Source organism: Chrysochloris asiatica, unplaced genomic scaffold, assembly GCF_000296735.1.
Source record: "Chrysochloris asiatica unplaced genomic scaffold, ChrAsi1.0 scaffold00012, whole genome shotgun sequence".
Classification (NCBI taxonomy): domain Eukaryota; kingdom Metazoa; phylum Chordata; class Mammalia; order Afrosoricida; family Chrysochloridae; genus Chrysochloris; species Chrysochloris asiatica.
The window spans coordinates 24,699,757-24,716,008 of NW_006408530.1; the positions used below are offsets into that span (position 1 = coordinate 24,699,757).

At 38.5% G+C, this 16,252-nt stretch overlaps 1 pseudogene; it reads right to left on the reverse strand.

Moving 5' to 3' along the window:
• Positions 1 to 7,952: 7,952 nt before the first annotated feature.
• Positions 7,953 to 8,302, reverse strand: LOC102821338 (annotated as a pseudogene).
• Positions 8,303 to 16,252: the final 7,950 nt, after the last annotated feature.

Here is a 16,252-nt window from a genome sequence, read left to right on the forward strand (position 1 = left end):
GTTCTCTGGTAAATAAGTTCCTAATCAAAATATTGGCATTGACAATATCGCTCTGAAGGCTCCAGGGAAGTGTCCTTCTTTGTCTCTACTAGCTTCTTGTGGTTGTCAGCAATCCTGGGCTTTCCTCTGGTTGTAGTTGCATTACTCCAACTTTTGCCTTTAACTTCACATGGCAGTCTTCCTTCTGTGTGTTTGGAATTACAAAAAGAATAATTCAGTGTTTTTAATTTGTTGTTATTTTTAAGTGTCCTCTAGCCAGTTAGGACTCATTGTTGTTGTTGTTGTTATGTGCCATCGAGTCGGATCCAACCCATAGCGACCCTGTACAGGGTTTCCGAGGCTGTAAATCTTTACGGGAGCAGAACGCCTCATCTTTCTCCCGCGGAGCAGCTGGTAGTTTCGAACTGCTGGCCTTAAGGTTCGCAGCCCAATTCGTAACCACTACGCTACCAGAGATCTCATAGGGACCATGTATAGGGCCTCCAAGAAGTGACTGGTGGGTTTGAATTGCTAACCTTGGTGTTAAACTGGTAGCGTAGTGGTTACGAATCGGGCTGCGAACCTTAAGGTCAGCGGTTTGAAACTACCAGCCGCTCCGCGGGAGAAAGATGAGGCTTTCTACTCCCGTAAAGATTTACACCCTCGGAAACCCTGTACAGGGTCGCTATGGGTCGGAACCGACTCGACGGCACTTAACAACAACAACAACAATCTTACAATGCCACACTAGAACTTTATTATTTATTATAGAGAAAATTCTCTAGCTTCACTACTGTGCAGCAAATGTAGTATGCAATATTTATACATTTCTCTTTCTGTACATTTCACCTCTTTTGATTTTTTTCTCAAAACACTAATTGCTGCTCCATTTCTGTCCCAGATAGTTTAGTGGGTCTGCCAGGTTTCTGTGAATACTTGATTCATACTTTCTTTGAGAAAGAGTTGCATGAAGAAAACGGTAGATTGCAAGCAAGCAAGATTTATTAATAAGTCTGTTCTCACTTGCAAGAAAGGGCTCACACTAGATAGAGACCGGGTGGAGCCTTGGACTTTGCTCTTCTAGTCTTTTTATCTCTGCCTTTAGTTGCAACCCTCCCTGTATCGGTAGGGTAACGTAGTGGTTACAAATCGGGCTACGAGCCGCAAGCTCAGCAGTTCGAAACTACCAGCTGTTCCACGGGAGAAAGAGGAGGCTTTCTCTTCCCGTAAAGATTTACAGCCTCGGAAACCCAGTATAAGGGTCGCTATGAGTCAGAACCGACTCCAAGGCACACAGTAGCAGCAGTAGCAGCTGTATCGTCCAACTGGGCAGCCTTTTCTATATGATTAACAGGAGTTTTGGGTAAGGAGCAATGGTAGCGTAGTAGTTATGAATCAAGGTCAGCAGTTCGAAACTACCAGCTGTCCCGCGGGAGAAAGTTGAAGCGTTCTGCTCCCGTGAAGATTTACAGCCTTGGAAACCCTGTACAGGGTCGCTATGAGTCGGTTCCGACTCCATGGCACATAACCCTCACCATCATCACCAATCTCTCACTCACTTTGCATGTTCTTACCCACAATTCAGTCCATTTGCCCACAGGGTCGGGGTGGGGTCAAAGTAACTATGCAAATTTATTATAATTGTATAATGAAGCTGCAGGTCTTCTCAGGACTTGTTTTACGGCCTTTAACAGTGCTCTAAACCTTGGAAACCCCTATGGGCCTTTGTAGTTGGCTTGTGGTTCAACTGAAAATTTTTTTTGGAACGCTGGTAGCGTAGTGGTTACAAATTGGGCTGGTAACCTCACAGTCAGCAGTTCGAAACTACCAGCTGTTCTGCAGGAGAAAGATGAGGATTTCTGCTCCCATAAAGATTTACAGCCTCGGAAACACTGTACAGGGTCGCTATGAGTCAGAACTGACTCCACGGCACATAACAACACCTACTCCTACTGAATGGTGTCTCTGGGCTTAGTCTCCCTCTCCACTACTCTGCTGCACAGGTGCCTCTGTGGTCACTCTCCTTCTCCATTTTACTATCTGCCTAACATGTCGCTCCGAGAATCCAGGATGATTATTCTCATTCCCATATCCATACAATCTTAAGTACTTAAACAGAGAGGTGCGTGCAAATACTAGGGCTCCTGTATGCCATAGTCCAATTTCTACTGCCAGCTGCATCCACCTAAACTCTCAATAATGGTTCTTTGTTGTGGTTTAACCATTCCACAAATTCAGTAGGAGTCCAGGGTTCTTCAGTATCCCAGCAACCCTTCCCTAAACTGGAGTCCCAGATATGTGCCCTATATTATGGAATTATTGCTTTTGGAAGGAATGTATGTATATGCTTGGATTGGGTCCATAGCCAGTATTCCTCACAAAGCACTAGCTGTTCAATGATTCTGTTACACATCCCAGGACCTGGCATTCTTTTTAAGGAAGAGAAATGTAGTGGCAGGTAGGATGAGCACAAATTATTTTTTTTCCAACTACTGACGTATTTCAGAGATAGTATGACTTTCATTCCAGACCACCCCAATAAAGTAAATACCACAATAAAGCTAGTCACATGATTTTTTCTTTTATTTCTCAGTGCATATAAAAGTTAGGCTTATACTATATTACAGTCTATTGAGTGTGCAATGCAGTTGTAAAGTGCTAGAAAGTTGGTTCCCTCTCATAGTGACACTATATACAGTTTCCAAGGAGTGTCTGGTGGATTTGGAAGTTAACCACAAGATCAGTGTTTTAAACCCACCAGTCACTCCTCAGAAACACTATGCAGTGTCACTGTGAGAAGGTACCAACTTTACAACAACATTTCAATTGCATTACAAAAAAAAAAAAAAAAAAAGGAAGTATTGTAAGAATTACAGAAATGTTACACATAGGCACAAAGTGAGCACAAGCTTTTGGAAAGAAAAAAATGGTGCTGATGACTTACTTGATGCAGGGTTGCCACAAACATTCCATTTGTAAAATGAAATACAGTATCTATGAAGCTTAATAAAGCACAACATAATTAAATATGATATGCTTGTAGATAGAAACTCCATTTCATCAATGAAAGTATAGGAGGACTAACAAAGGTTTCATTGACTTGTTTTTTTTAATTAGCTCCATTTTGCCTAAAGATTCTCATAGTTTGCCTCTCACACTCATCAATATTTTTCAGCATTTCAAAGCTATTGTGATTGAGTTATAAATGACTTAAAGACTTACTATTAATTGCTCTTAAAAACTTCTATTTTCTGCCTTAATACTAGTAAAATTTTTATAATACCTTGGAATATTGTATATTCTTCAGTTTTCTCAGTTTAAATGTCCATACCCCAGTACCTGTCCACATAGATTGGTAGATGCCTCTCTTTAGAGGCTGTCACAAGTTTAGAGTGACACTAGGGCACTTTGGAGGTATGGCAATGATTGGCAGACCTTGGTGTTTTTGGTGGCAGAGAGATGGGCAGTTAATGAGGGTGTTTCTTGACTTTTAAATCAAAAGAAATATAGAGATTGGAAATAAAAGATTAAAATCAGCTTTAAAATGGGAAAAATTATGATCTCTTACCTAGTTCCAAAATTTAAGGCAATTCAGAGACACAGAGGTGAAAACAGCAAGCAAGACTTGAGGAACTGAAAGCAAGACTTGAAGAATGCATTCCTTCAATCATTTCCCAAAGAGACATGTCACTATTAGTATACTAACTTTCCAATGGTAAAAGGGACTATTTTGAACTTTGATTCTATGAGACAGAGTTGAGAATATAACAACACACTCCAAATATTATCGGATCTCCTATTTAGTGGAGGATTACAGAGACCAAGTAATAAATAAAGTCATGGTTTGTGTTTATCTCATAATAGATCTAGTGTGCTCAGGGGTCTGCCCAGCAATCATTTCTTAGTTCCAAAATTTCATAACTAGAATTCATATTTGTAGGATCTAGTTTTCCGGCATGTCTCACTTGTATAGAAATAGCGACTATGATAAGGATACTTGTGTCAAATCTGTTGAAATTTTCTTTCTTTCGGCCAAAAGAGTAAATCAGAAGTAATAGCAAATTTCTAGAGAAATTACAGATTAGTGCCACAGAATTTGAAAACAGTGATTTTTCCCATCTTAAACCATTTTTCAAAATTAGATGTATTAGGCAAATGACAGTGAACTACCTTAAAACAAAATCAAACCCATCGCTTTTAAGTCAGTTTCAACCAGTGTAGACCTGTTAAGACAGCAAGTTCCCTAGGCTGTAAATCTATAGAAACCTATAGACGCCTTGTCCTTCTCCTGCAGATTGGCTGATTGATTCAAACCATTAACCTTTCTGTTAGCAGCCCAGTGCTTAACCCAGTATGTCATCAGGGTTCCTTGAATTACCATGTTGCTGTTGTGTTAAAGTGCCATCCAGTCGTTTCCTACACATAGAGGCCCTGTGTATGGTTTATGAGGCTGTAAATCTTTGCAGGAGCAGAAAGCACCATCCTTCTCTTATGGAGAGGATGGTGGGCTCAAACCACTGAACTTGTAGTTTACAATGCAATGCTTATCCTAAAAAGCCATCACTTGTCCTGTGGGTTACCATGTTGTTGTTGTTAGATGCCACTGAGTTGGTACTGACTCATAACGACCCTACGCACAACACAATGAATCACTGCCCTATCCTAGGCCAACCTCACAAACCTTGCTATATCTGACCCCATTGCCTACCGCCACTGGACCAACCCATGTCATTGGAATTCCTCCTCTTTTTATCCTACCCTTCACTTTACCAAACATGATATCCTTCTCCAGTGACTGGTCCCTCCTGATAATATGTCCAAAGTGTGAGACACAAAGTCTGGACATCCTGGCTTCCAAGGAACACTCTGGCTGTACTTCTACTAACAAAGATTAGTTTGTTCTTTCAGTAGTCCATGGTACTTTTAAATATTCTCCTCCAACACCATAACTCAAATGTTATCAGTTTTTCTGTGGTTTTCCTTATTCACTGTCCAACTTTCACATGCATATGAGGTTATTGAAAATATGGTTTGGGTCAGGTGCATCTTAGTCCTCAAACTAACATCTTTGCTCTTAAACACTTTAAAGAGAAAATTTGCCTAATGCAATATGTCGTTTGATATCTTGACTGCTGCTTCCATGAGTGTTGAAGGTTGATATGAGCAAAATGAAAACTTTGACAACTTCAATCTTTTCTCCATTTATATGGATGTTGTTTATTGGTTCGGTGGTAAGGATTTTTATTTTATTTACAGTAAGATGTAAACTATACCAAAGACTGCAGTATTTGATCTCCATCAGTAAGTATTTTAAGTCCTCTTCACTTTCAGCAAATAAGGATGTATTATCTGCATATAGCAGGTTGTTAGCAAGACGTCCTCCAATTCTAATGCCACATTTTTCATCATATAATACAGCTTCTCAGATTATTTGGTCATTATACAAGTTGAATAAGTATGGTGAAATAATACAACCTTATCACACACCTTTCTGAAATTTAAACCATTCAGTGTTCCCTTGTTCTGTTTGAACAACTGCCTCTTGGTGTATGTACAAGTTCCTCTTGAATACAATTAAGTGTTCTGGAATACTCATACTTCACAATGTTGTCCATATCTTGTTATGATCCACATAATTGAAAGCCTTTGTGTAGTCAATAAAGCACAGATAAACATCTTTCTGATATTGTCTGCTTTAAGACAAGATCCATCTGATATCAGCAATGGTATCCCTCGTTCCATATCCTCTTCTGAATCTGGCTTGTACCTCTGGAAGTTCTCTGTCAATGTATGGTTGCAATCATTTTAGTAAAACTTTACTCATATGGGATCTCAATGATATCTGATGATTTCCACATTCTGTTTTGTCACCTTTTTTTGGAATGGTAACAAAAACGAATCTCTTCAAGTCAGCTGGCCAAGTGGTTTCCTTCCAAATTTCTTGGCATAGCTAAGTGAGTGCCTCCAGTGCGGCATCAGTTTGTTGAAAGATTTACATTTGTATTCCACCAATTCCCTGTGCCTTGTTCTTTACCAATGCCTTCAATGCATGTTGTACTTCCTTATTCAAGATCATTGGCTCTTCATCATATACTACCTCTTGAAATGTTTGAACATTGACAATTTCTTTTTGGCACAGTGACTCTGTGTATGCCTTCCATCTTCTTCTTCTTTTTAAAAATTTCTTAAATTTTAATGACACTTGACATGAAACAGAAAAACTTTTACTAGTTATCCTCGGCATTTTATATCAGGTTATGTCGGGGTTTTCCCTCGACATAGTTGTCACGAGTGTTTGGTTCACGAGGAGGGGAGATCCAGCGGCGATAGGGATAGCGAAAGAATACACAGACAAACAGAAGAAGGGAGACAATGAGGTACCCCAAAGCCAGGGTGGATACATCACTGGTGGGCAGGCTTGGGAGTACAGGCATCGTGGCCTCTGCAGGCAGCAACTCACTGCCCTGCAATCTTTACTGCATGCCTTCCAACCAGTAATGCACACCTGGGAAGGCTCGGGCCTCTGCTTTATTCAGGGGAGGCGCTTCACACCAAGCGGGGAGGGATCTTTACAGAAGAAGAATGATATTATTCAGACAAGACAATCTTTAAGTTAAGCCAGTAAACCTTACTTAAACCAATATTCCTTTCTTCCTTACTGGGTTTAAACTTCACTTGGATCAAACTAATTGAACCCAGGGTAGTCCGAGGGTGTTGCCCCCATTGTCCTTAATCCCGTATTCCCAGAATTTACCACTCCACCCCAAATGAATATACCCCAGGCAGTTCCTCTTCAGAGCCTCCCTGCTTAATCCCAGCAAACCTGTCCTTGTTCGTCCTCTGAGGAAGTTTTACTGCCTTGGTTCTAGGGGGAAAATCTTGACCTTAGAAACTTAGGGGAATATTGCATTTCTCTGTGGATATCCAGGGCTCATGTTTGGAATTAAATAAATATGACTAAACAATTTGATGAAAAGCAATCTGCTATTAACTGCCAAGTGGCTTCATTTGTTACACTCGGGCCTATAGGGCCTTGAACCTCTGACCAGTCTTACACGGTCTGCAACAAGGTAAGACCATCAATCAGAAGATTAAAAACCCTTTGAGAAAAACACAGACCCAAACCACAACCACAGCATTGTTTTCCTTCATGAAGTTCCTGTTGAGTCTGATTGTGAGTATGGAGGAGCACAGTGATGCTTTCATAGTCATAACCATATTCTGAAAATCTGCAACAGAACACAGACTTTATGACTTCAAGCCCAGAACCCCAAGTTCACTTTTTTACTTGGTACAACCATATAGAAATTGATTCATTTTGTTACATGCAATTATCAGGAAAAAAATGTGAAGAACTTACGCTACAAAGCTTAGACTTGCAGACAATAAAACCTTTCTCAATGCTGTTTCTCAACTCTCAAGAGAATTATTTGTTCAAAAAGCCCTCCATCCATCAGCATTTAACATCTTCTTTGTCTTTTGATGGACAACTGAGAGACCTTGGTCAAAAAAATCTCTGAATTTTTGCTCCTAAGTCTACAAAGAGAATTAGCAGATAGTGTGATGTTCTCTTCAAATGGTAACTATGATGCTAAGGCAAGATCCAAGGCAGGAGGCCTGTGGCTGGAGGCTCCCTTTGTCATAGCCAATTTCCCACCTGATCCTTATACTTCTACCCACATGAGTTGTTATTGTTGTTGTTAAATGCTGTCGAGTTTGTTCTGACCCATAGTGACCCTGTATATGGTTTCCAAGGAGCAACTGCTAAGCTTGAACTGCTGACCTTGCAGTTCAAACGGCTTTGCAGTCTGGTGCAAAGTGAACACAAGAGTACATCACCAAGGTGCAAAAACCCAAACAATTCCTCAATTCCACCAGTCCAATTCTCCACATCCCAGGGGAGAAGTATCTCTTAGATTACAGTACTTCTCATTTTTCTTGATTTTACAAACAAATCAGCATGGAAGACAAGGTTAACCAGGAATCTTCTGTTCCAAATGCTTGTAATCACTAGTCTTTGGTTATAGAATACTATGGACTTCATTCCTTCCAAGGAAAAAGCAATAATCTTTTGCTTGTTGTGAAAGGTGATATAGAAGACAGCAACAAGAATGGCTGCAGTCACCAGATATGAAAAGAAGTGGCTGCTCTTTGCACTGACAGTTACAGGATTGTCCTTAAAATGGTCATCCTTCTCACTACTCATAGAACCTAAAGGTGGACCTTCATGGTTCTTACTGGAGGCATGGTTTGACATTCCTTCTTGGGGTGGGGATTCCATTAGGCTCTGCATCTTCTCCCTCAACTTCTTTGGGCTCCACATTTTCAGCAGGTTTAGAATGCTTATCTTCTCTCCCCTAATGAGAAAAAGAGACTGGACAATTTTTCCTCCTGTCCTGTTCTAGAAGCATAGAGTTTCACGGTCAGATACTGTGTTCAAGTCAGGCTTGGGGGATTGCTTGTCATCAGAGTGGTCTTTCAGGGTCGTGTGTTCCAGACGTGAACTGCTGGGAGTGTATTTTGGGGTCTTGTGTTCTAGACCCAAATTATCCTAAGTATATTTGGGGATCTTGTGTTGTGTATTGGAAATGCCATGAGTTTATTTCATGGGTGGCAGATGCAGAGCGGGTGTGGTCTGATCTTTATCTTTATTTGGCTGATCCTGGATGAACTTCACATACCTTCCTATACAGAGTTAGTTTCCTCATATATGGTGACCAGATTTTTGGAAACTGGCATACTGGAATGCTTTTCCAGGAGCTACAGAATGACTTCTCCTGCTACGATGCTCAGCAATCATTCCACCTTCTTTTGCTGCTTTCTGCATCATTGAATAATTTGCCAATAGAATCCTTCATACTGCAATTTGAGGTTTGAATTTTTTCTTCAGTTCCCTCAGCTTGAGAAATGCTGAGCATTTTCTTCCCTTTTGATACTCTAACTCTAGGTCTTTGCACATTTTGTTATAATATTTATCTTCTTGAGCGGACCTTTAAATTTTTCTGTTCAGTTCTTGTACCTCCTCATTTCATTTGTTTTAGCATCTCTACTTTGGAGAACATGTTTCAGAGTCTCTTCTGACATCCATTTTGGTCTTTTCCTTCTTCTATGGGCTACAATAAAATTTAGTAAATTATAGGTCCAGGTGCAACCATCTTTCAAGATATGACATGTCTACAGGAGTAGATAAGTTCAAGTACTGACACTTGTTGTTCAGTTACTGAGCTAGAAAATACATTCCTTTCAGTCCTCATCAATGAAGAGAATCAAAAGTTTGCTTTTGCTAGGGAATAATAGTAGTATATATCCACTGTTGACCCAGAACTATGTTTACATTCTTTGAGAGAATTTTCTATTTCAAAAAACAAGACTTAAATTGCACTTTTATCTCAAGAAATGAAATTTAATTATGAAAAATGCAAGCAGCATGTTTTCATTTTCTGCATTAAAAGACTAAGTTTGGAGTATAAAAATGTTGGTAATCTGACTTCTTGCAATGTGTTTTCTTTGCTTATTTTTCTTTTTATTAAATATTTCTGTTTTATTGTGTTGTTGAAAAAGCACACAGAGAAACATATGTCAATTCACCATCACTCTTTATATTTTGTGGAAGTATATAGTGGCAATTTAAGTCCTATTCACTTTCAGCACGCAAGGTTATATCATCTGCATATCATAGGTTGTTAATGAGTCTTCCTTCAATCCTGATGCCACATTTTTCTTCATATAACCCAGCTTCTCGGATTATTTGCTCAGCATACATGTTGAATAAGTATGGTGAAAGAATACAACCCTGTCACACATCTCTCTTAATTTTAAACCATTTAGTGTTACCATGTTCTGTTCGAACAACTGCTTCTTGGTCCATGTACAGATTCCTCATGAGTACAATTAAGTGTTCAGGAATACTCATACTTCTAAATGTTGTCCGTAGCTTGTCATGATCCACACAATCAAAAACTTGTGCATAGTCAATAAAGCACAGGTAAACATCTTTCTGATATTCTCTGCTTTCAGCCAAGATCCACCAGACATCAGCAATGATATCTCTCGTTCCACAGCCTCTTTGGAATCCAGCTTGAACCTCTGGAAGTTCTCTGTCAATGTATGATTGTAGTCACTTCTGTATTACCTTTAGTAAAACTTTACTCGCAAGGATATCAAGAGATTGTCCGATAATTCCTGCATTTCTTTACGTTGCCTCTCTTTGGAATGGGCACAAATACAGATCTCTTCCAATCAGTAGGCGGGATTCTCTTCCAGTCAGTAGGCCAAATTTCTTGGCATAGATGAGGAAGTTCCTCCTGAGCCACCTCACTTTTTTGAAAGATTTCAATTTTTATTCCATCAATTCCTGGTGCCTTGTTTGTTGCCAATTCCTTCAATGCACCTTGGACTCCTTCCTTCAGTATCTTTGGCTCTTGGTCACATTCTACCTCTTGAAATGTTTGAACATCAACTATTTCCTTTTGGTACAGTGACTGTGTATTCCTTCCATCTTGTTTTGATGCTTTCTGCAACATTTAATAATTTGCCCAGAGAGTAAAATACTTACTGATGAAGATCAAAGACCACAGCCTTCAGTATGGATTGCATCTCAATGTAAAGAAGACAAAAATCCTCACCACTGGACCAATAAACAACATTCTTTTCAGAGAAAAGATTGAAGTTGTCAAGGACTTTGTTCTTCTTTGATCAACCATCAACAATCATGGAAGCAGCAGTCAAGAAATCAAAAGACGTATTGCATTAGGCAAATCTGATGCACAAGACCTTTTTAAAATGTTGAAGAGCAAAGATATCAGCTTGAGTATTAAGTTGTGCCTGACCCAAGCTATGTTATTTTCAATAACATCATATGAATATGAAAGCTGGACAGTGAATAAGGAAGACTGCAGAATAATTGATGCTTTTGAGTAATGGTGTTGGAGGAGATTATTGAAAGTGCCATGGGCTGCCTAAAGAACCAACAGATCTGTGTTGGAAGAAGTGCAGCCAGAGTGCTCCTTGGAGGTCACGATGGCCAAATTCATCTCTCATACTTTGGGTATATTGTCAGGAGGGACCAGTCACTGGAGAAGGATATCATGTTTGGTATGGTGGAGGGTCAGAGAAAAACAGGAAGATCCCCAGCATGATGGATTGGCAAAATGGCAGCATCAATGGACTCAAGCATAGCAACAATTATGAGGTTGGCCCAGGATCGAGCATTCTGTTTTCATTCTGTGTTTCATTCTGTTGTGCACAAGGTTGCTACTGACTTGATGGCACCTCACAACAACATTTGCTATTGTTGTTAAGTGCCATGTAGTCGGTTTCGACCCATAATGATCCTGTATAGGATTTCCGAGGAGCAGCTGGTGAGCTTGAATCACTGACCTTGCAGTTGAAACGGCTTTGCAATCTGGCGAATTAACCCACACTGCCACACCAGGACTCCACAACAACAACATAGTGGCATGGAAAAGGATCTCAGTATATTTATTGAAAGAGGCCTAATTAATGCAAATTTCATATGCTAAGTATATATGTGTGTGTGTGTATAAGTATATATACTTAATTTTATGACTTAAAAATTATTGACAAAACTGATGGTTATAAAGATAATTTAAAAAAACTAAATAGAGCTGTATCTCTAGATACAGGACAAAGTATAGAACTAAAATATTTATTGGAATGTTGTTTGCCAAGAAGTTTTCATTTTTAATATTTGTCCACAAAAGAATTTGAAGCAGAGTTATTTAGAACTAATTTAGTTGTCCATTTCATTTATGCTATATGTAATTCTCCAATTTTGGATTACTTGTCTTTTTTTTTTTTTAATATAATTTATGCTCAACTTAAATTTAGACATAATCATTGCCTGCAGTCTGTTCTCCATACCGCTGAAACATTTTTAATAACATAATTTATTCACCTTAAAGACTATAATCAAAAACATAAATCTTTTTGAGTATTTGCTTTACCATCATCATCACTTGGAACAATATGCCTATACTTTAACATAAATGTTTCCATTTTGCCTAAATTAGTATATAAAATGATCTCTAGGTTCAATACTTACAGGTGGAGGCTTATAAATATTTGAAATTGATGTGCTCATTGGACTCCGCAAGACAGGATTCTGACCCTTAACCCCTTATTAATTAGTACAAAGAAAGAAAATCTAGACAAACAGCCTCTGTATTCATTTGATTGCCAATTAAATTGCACTCCCTATTGAAGTTACTTGACTTTCAATTACAATGAAATATGCAAGGTTATCAGAACTGCAAGCAAGAGGCTGAAAGCTATCTTCCTTTATGAGAGTGAGAACATCAAATACAATTCTGTGTGACAAGGAAAGGTTTCACATATCATCTCTCTGCCTTACCCAGAGGGCAACAGCAATGATAGTGTCACTGCTGATTCTAGGATCCCATAACTTTTAGAGGACTAAAGGTTAAAATCTAATGAACCATTAAAAACATTTGTGGACTCCATCAAATATCAACTAGGACTATTTAAGGAAAAAAAAAGTTTCTTGAGTTTTGTCTGTTGCTCTAATGGTCTTGGGTTAAATTTGTCCTAAATGATTCACTCACAATGAAGTGATTTATGATATCAGCAAGCACTTCTAATTGATTTAATCAAATGAGAAGTTTAACACATACAATTTTGAAAAAGAATAATGAATAAGGTACTCAAATTGTATCCTCTACTTTTGTTGATTTCTTCTTCAGTAATCTACTTAAGATATTATTCCGTCTTTATCTCAATTATTCTCCTTTTAAAGAGACATATAGCTTTAAAAATAGGATGACACTGTGTTTTTATTTTATCTTATCAATTTCAAGCTCCAATGTTCCCTTAAATTAACATATGAGCAAAAGCCTTTTGACCCTTGGAAGGAAACCATACCAAACCTAAGACACAGTTTTCATACTTGTTTGATTTCTACTCATAGTACAGAATAAATTTATTTAGCATCATTACTTGAAGTTCAAAATGATGCGTGAGCATTAAGTCATAAACATAGGAGTCATTGATTAAAAAAAAAAAAAAAAAAAAAGTCCTGCACCTGAAATGTTAGAAATTCTATATATTTTCAGTTCTAATATTCTGATGAAGATGAAGAAGAATAAGACTATAGTGGCTCTGTTCTCTTTGATGGTGATATCTGAGATAGAGATGGTGATTTGAGGTTTGTAACAAGCTCTAGCTAAATAAATGTCATTTCTTCTTTGCAAAAATCACTCTAAGGAGCTAGATTTATGATGTGTATCAGTTTCCCACTATAGAATTTTTTATTGAGATGTTGTTAAGTGCCATCAAGTCAGTTCCGACCCATAGAGACCCTGTATAGGGTTTCCGAGAAGCAGCTGGTGAGCTTGAACCGCCGACCTTAATTCAAACAGCTTTGCAGTCTGGCGCATTAACCCAAAGCGTCACATCAGGACTGGTGAGCTTGAACTGCCTACCTTGCAGTTCAAATAGCTTTGTAGCTGGTGTATTAACCCACAGAGCCACACCATGATGTTGTTTTTGTTAAGTGCCGTCAAGTCGATTCTGACCCATAGCGACCCTGTAGAGGGTTTCCAAGAAAAAGCTGGTAAGCGTGAATCACCAACCGTGCAGTTCAAATGGTTTTACAGTCTGGCACATTAACACCATGATATGACATGTTTATTTGCTTTGTTAAGTGCTATTTAGTCAGTTATAGCAACCCTTTACAAGACTTCCAAGGAACAACTGGTGGATTCGAAATACCAAACTTCTGGTTAGTAGTCCAGTGCTTATCCTACAGTGCCACTCCAGGACTCTAGAACATGGTTATTGCTGTTGTTAGGTGCTTCTGGTTGCGGTGGTTGTGGGTCGTGATCAGTTCTGACTCAATAAGACCCTATATAGAGTCTCCGAGGCTGTAAATCTTGACCAGAGCAGAAAGCCTCATCTTTCTCTGGGGAGCAACTAGTGGATTCAGATTACTGACCTTTCGATTAACAGCCCAACTATGCTACCAGGGCTTTCTTAAGTCCTTCTTTGTTGTTGTTGTTAAGTGCCATCAAATCAATTCCAACACATAGTGAGCTTATATAGGGTTGATGAAGAGCAGCTGGTGAGCTTGAACCATTGACCTTGCAGTTCAAAATGACTTTGCAGTCCACCGCATTAATCCACAGCACCACACCCTGTGGCACAGGATGGATGTGCCCAATTCTATGCATTTTAAATAATTTTGTTTTGTTTTAAGTGCCATCGAGTCAAAAATCATAGATTTCAACAAAAGAATCTTTTGTGTACATAAAATTAAGAAACGTGATAAATCCTATTTAGTATTATAAAAAGATACAGTTTAGAAACCCAGTCTTTAGTTACAAGAAGAAATGGAAGAATTTCAAATTGGAATGCAAACATTGGGAACAAAGAGGATGGATCAGTAGTGGGAAAATATTCCCTTGGTGATAGAAATGATGTTGGTGATAGCATGATAGAATTCTACAAAATCAGTGCTTTGTTCATTTCAAATACCTTCTTTCGACAGCGTAAGAGAATATTATACACATGGACCTAACCAGATGGAATACACAGAAATCAAATTGACTGCATCTGGGGAAAGAGATGATGGAAAAGCTCCATATCATCAGTCAAAACAAGTCCAGGGGAAGATTGTGGAACAGACCATCAGTTGCTCATATGCAAATTCAAACTGAAGCTGAAGAAAATGAAAATAAGTCCACAAGAGTTAAAATATGACCTTGAATATATCCCACCTGAATTTAGAGATCATCTAGAACAGATTTGATACAGATATGATCCATTAAACACTAAATACAGAAGACTAGAAGAGTTGTGGGATGACATCAAGAATATCATACATGAAGACAGCAAAAAGTCATTAAGAAGACAAAAAGAAGGAAAAGATCAAATTGGATGGCAGAGACGCTGAAACTTGGTCTAAAAGTAAATCTATCCACCTATAAACAACTGATATTTGACAAAGGGCCAAAAAAAAAAAAAAACCAAAACCAAAAATAAAAAATGACACTGACAAATCCTGGGGCTTGCTGTCAGGCGGTAGCTTGGGACTGGTTCCAAGGCGGCAGTAGCGCTAATGCCCTTCCATCTTCTTTTGATGCTTTCTAAATCTTCAATATTTTGCACATAGAATCCTTCAATATCTCAAGTTGAGGTTTGAATTTTTTCTTGCAAAATGCTGAGTGTGTTCTTCCTTTTTGGTTTTCTAACTCCAGGTCTTCACACATTTCTTTATAATATTTGACTTTGTCTTCTCAAACTGCCCTTTGAATATTTCTGTTCAGCACTTTTACCTCCTCATTTCTTCTATTTGCTTTAGCATGTCTATGCTGGACATCAAGTTTCAGTGTCTCTTCTGTCATCCATTTTGGTCTTTTCTTTCTTCCTTGACTCTTTAATGGGTTGTTTTTTTTGTTTTTTGTTTTCCCCTGTATGATGTTCTTGATGACACCTCTAACTCTTCTGGTCTTCACTCATTAGTGTCTAATGCATCAAATTTAATTTGAGATGATCTCTAAATTCAGGTGGGATATGTTCAAGATTGTATTTGGCTCTGTGGTCTTGTTTTAACTTTCTTCAGCTTCATCCCGAACGTGCATATGAGCAACTGCCACTTGTCTTTGATGGTATGGAGCTTTTCCATCATCTCTTTCCACAAATGTAGTCAATTTGATTTCTGTATATTCCATCTGGTGAAGTACATGTGTATAATCACCTTTTATGTCATTTAAAAAATGTACTTGCAATGAAGAAGTCATTGGTCTTACAAAATTCTTTCATGTGATCAACAACATAATTTCTGTCATCAAGGTCATATTTTTCAACTACTAATCCTTCTTGTTTGTTTCCAACCTTTGCATTCCAATCAACAGTAATTAACAATACATCTTGATTGAGTATGTAATCAATTTCAAACTGAAGAAGCTGTTGGTGGTGGTGGTGGTAGTGTGCCATGGAGTCGGTTCTGACTCACAGGGACCCTATATAGGGTTTCCAAGGCTGAAAATCTTTATGGGAGCAGAAAGCCTCATCTTTCTCCTTCAGAACAGCTGGTAGTTTCAAACTGCTGACCTTGCGGTTAACAGCCTGACTCGTCAACACTACGCTAAGCAGCTCATAACCAGCTCCTTGAAGAAGTTGGTAAAATTCTTTAATTTCAATATCACTGGCTTTAGTATTTGGTGTATAAATTTGAATAATAGTTGCATTAACTGGACTTCTTTATGTTGTTGTTGTTGTTAAGTGCCGTCGAGTC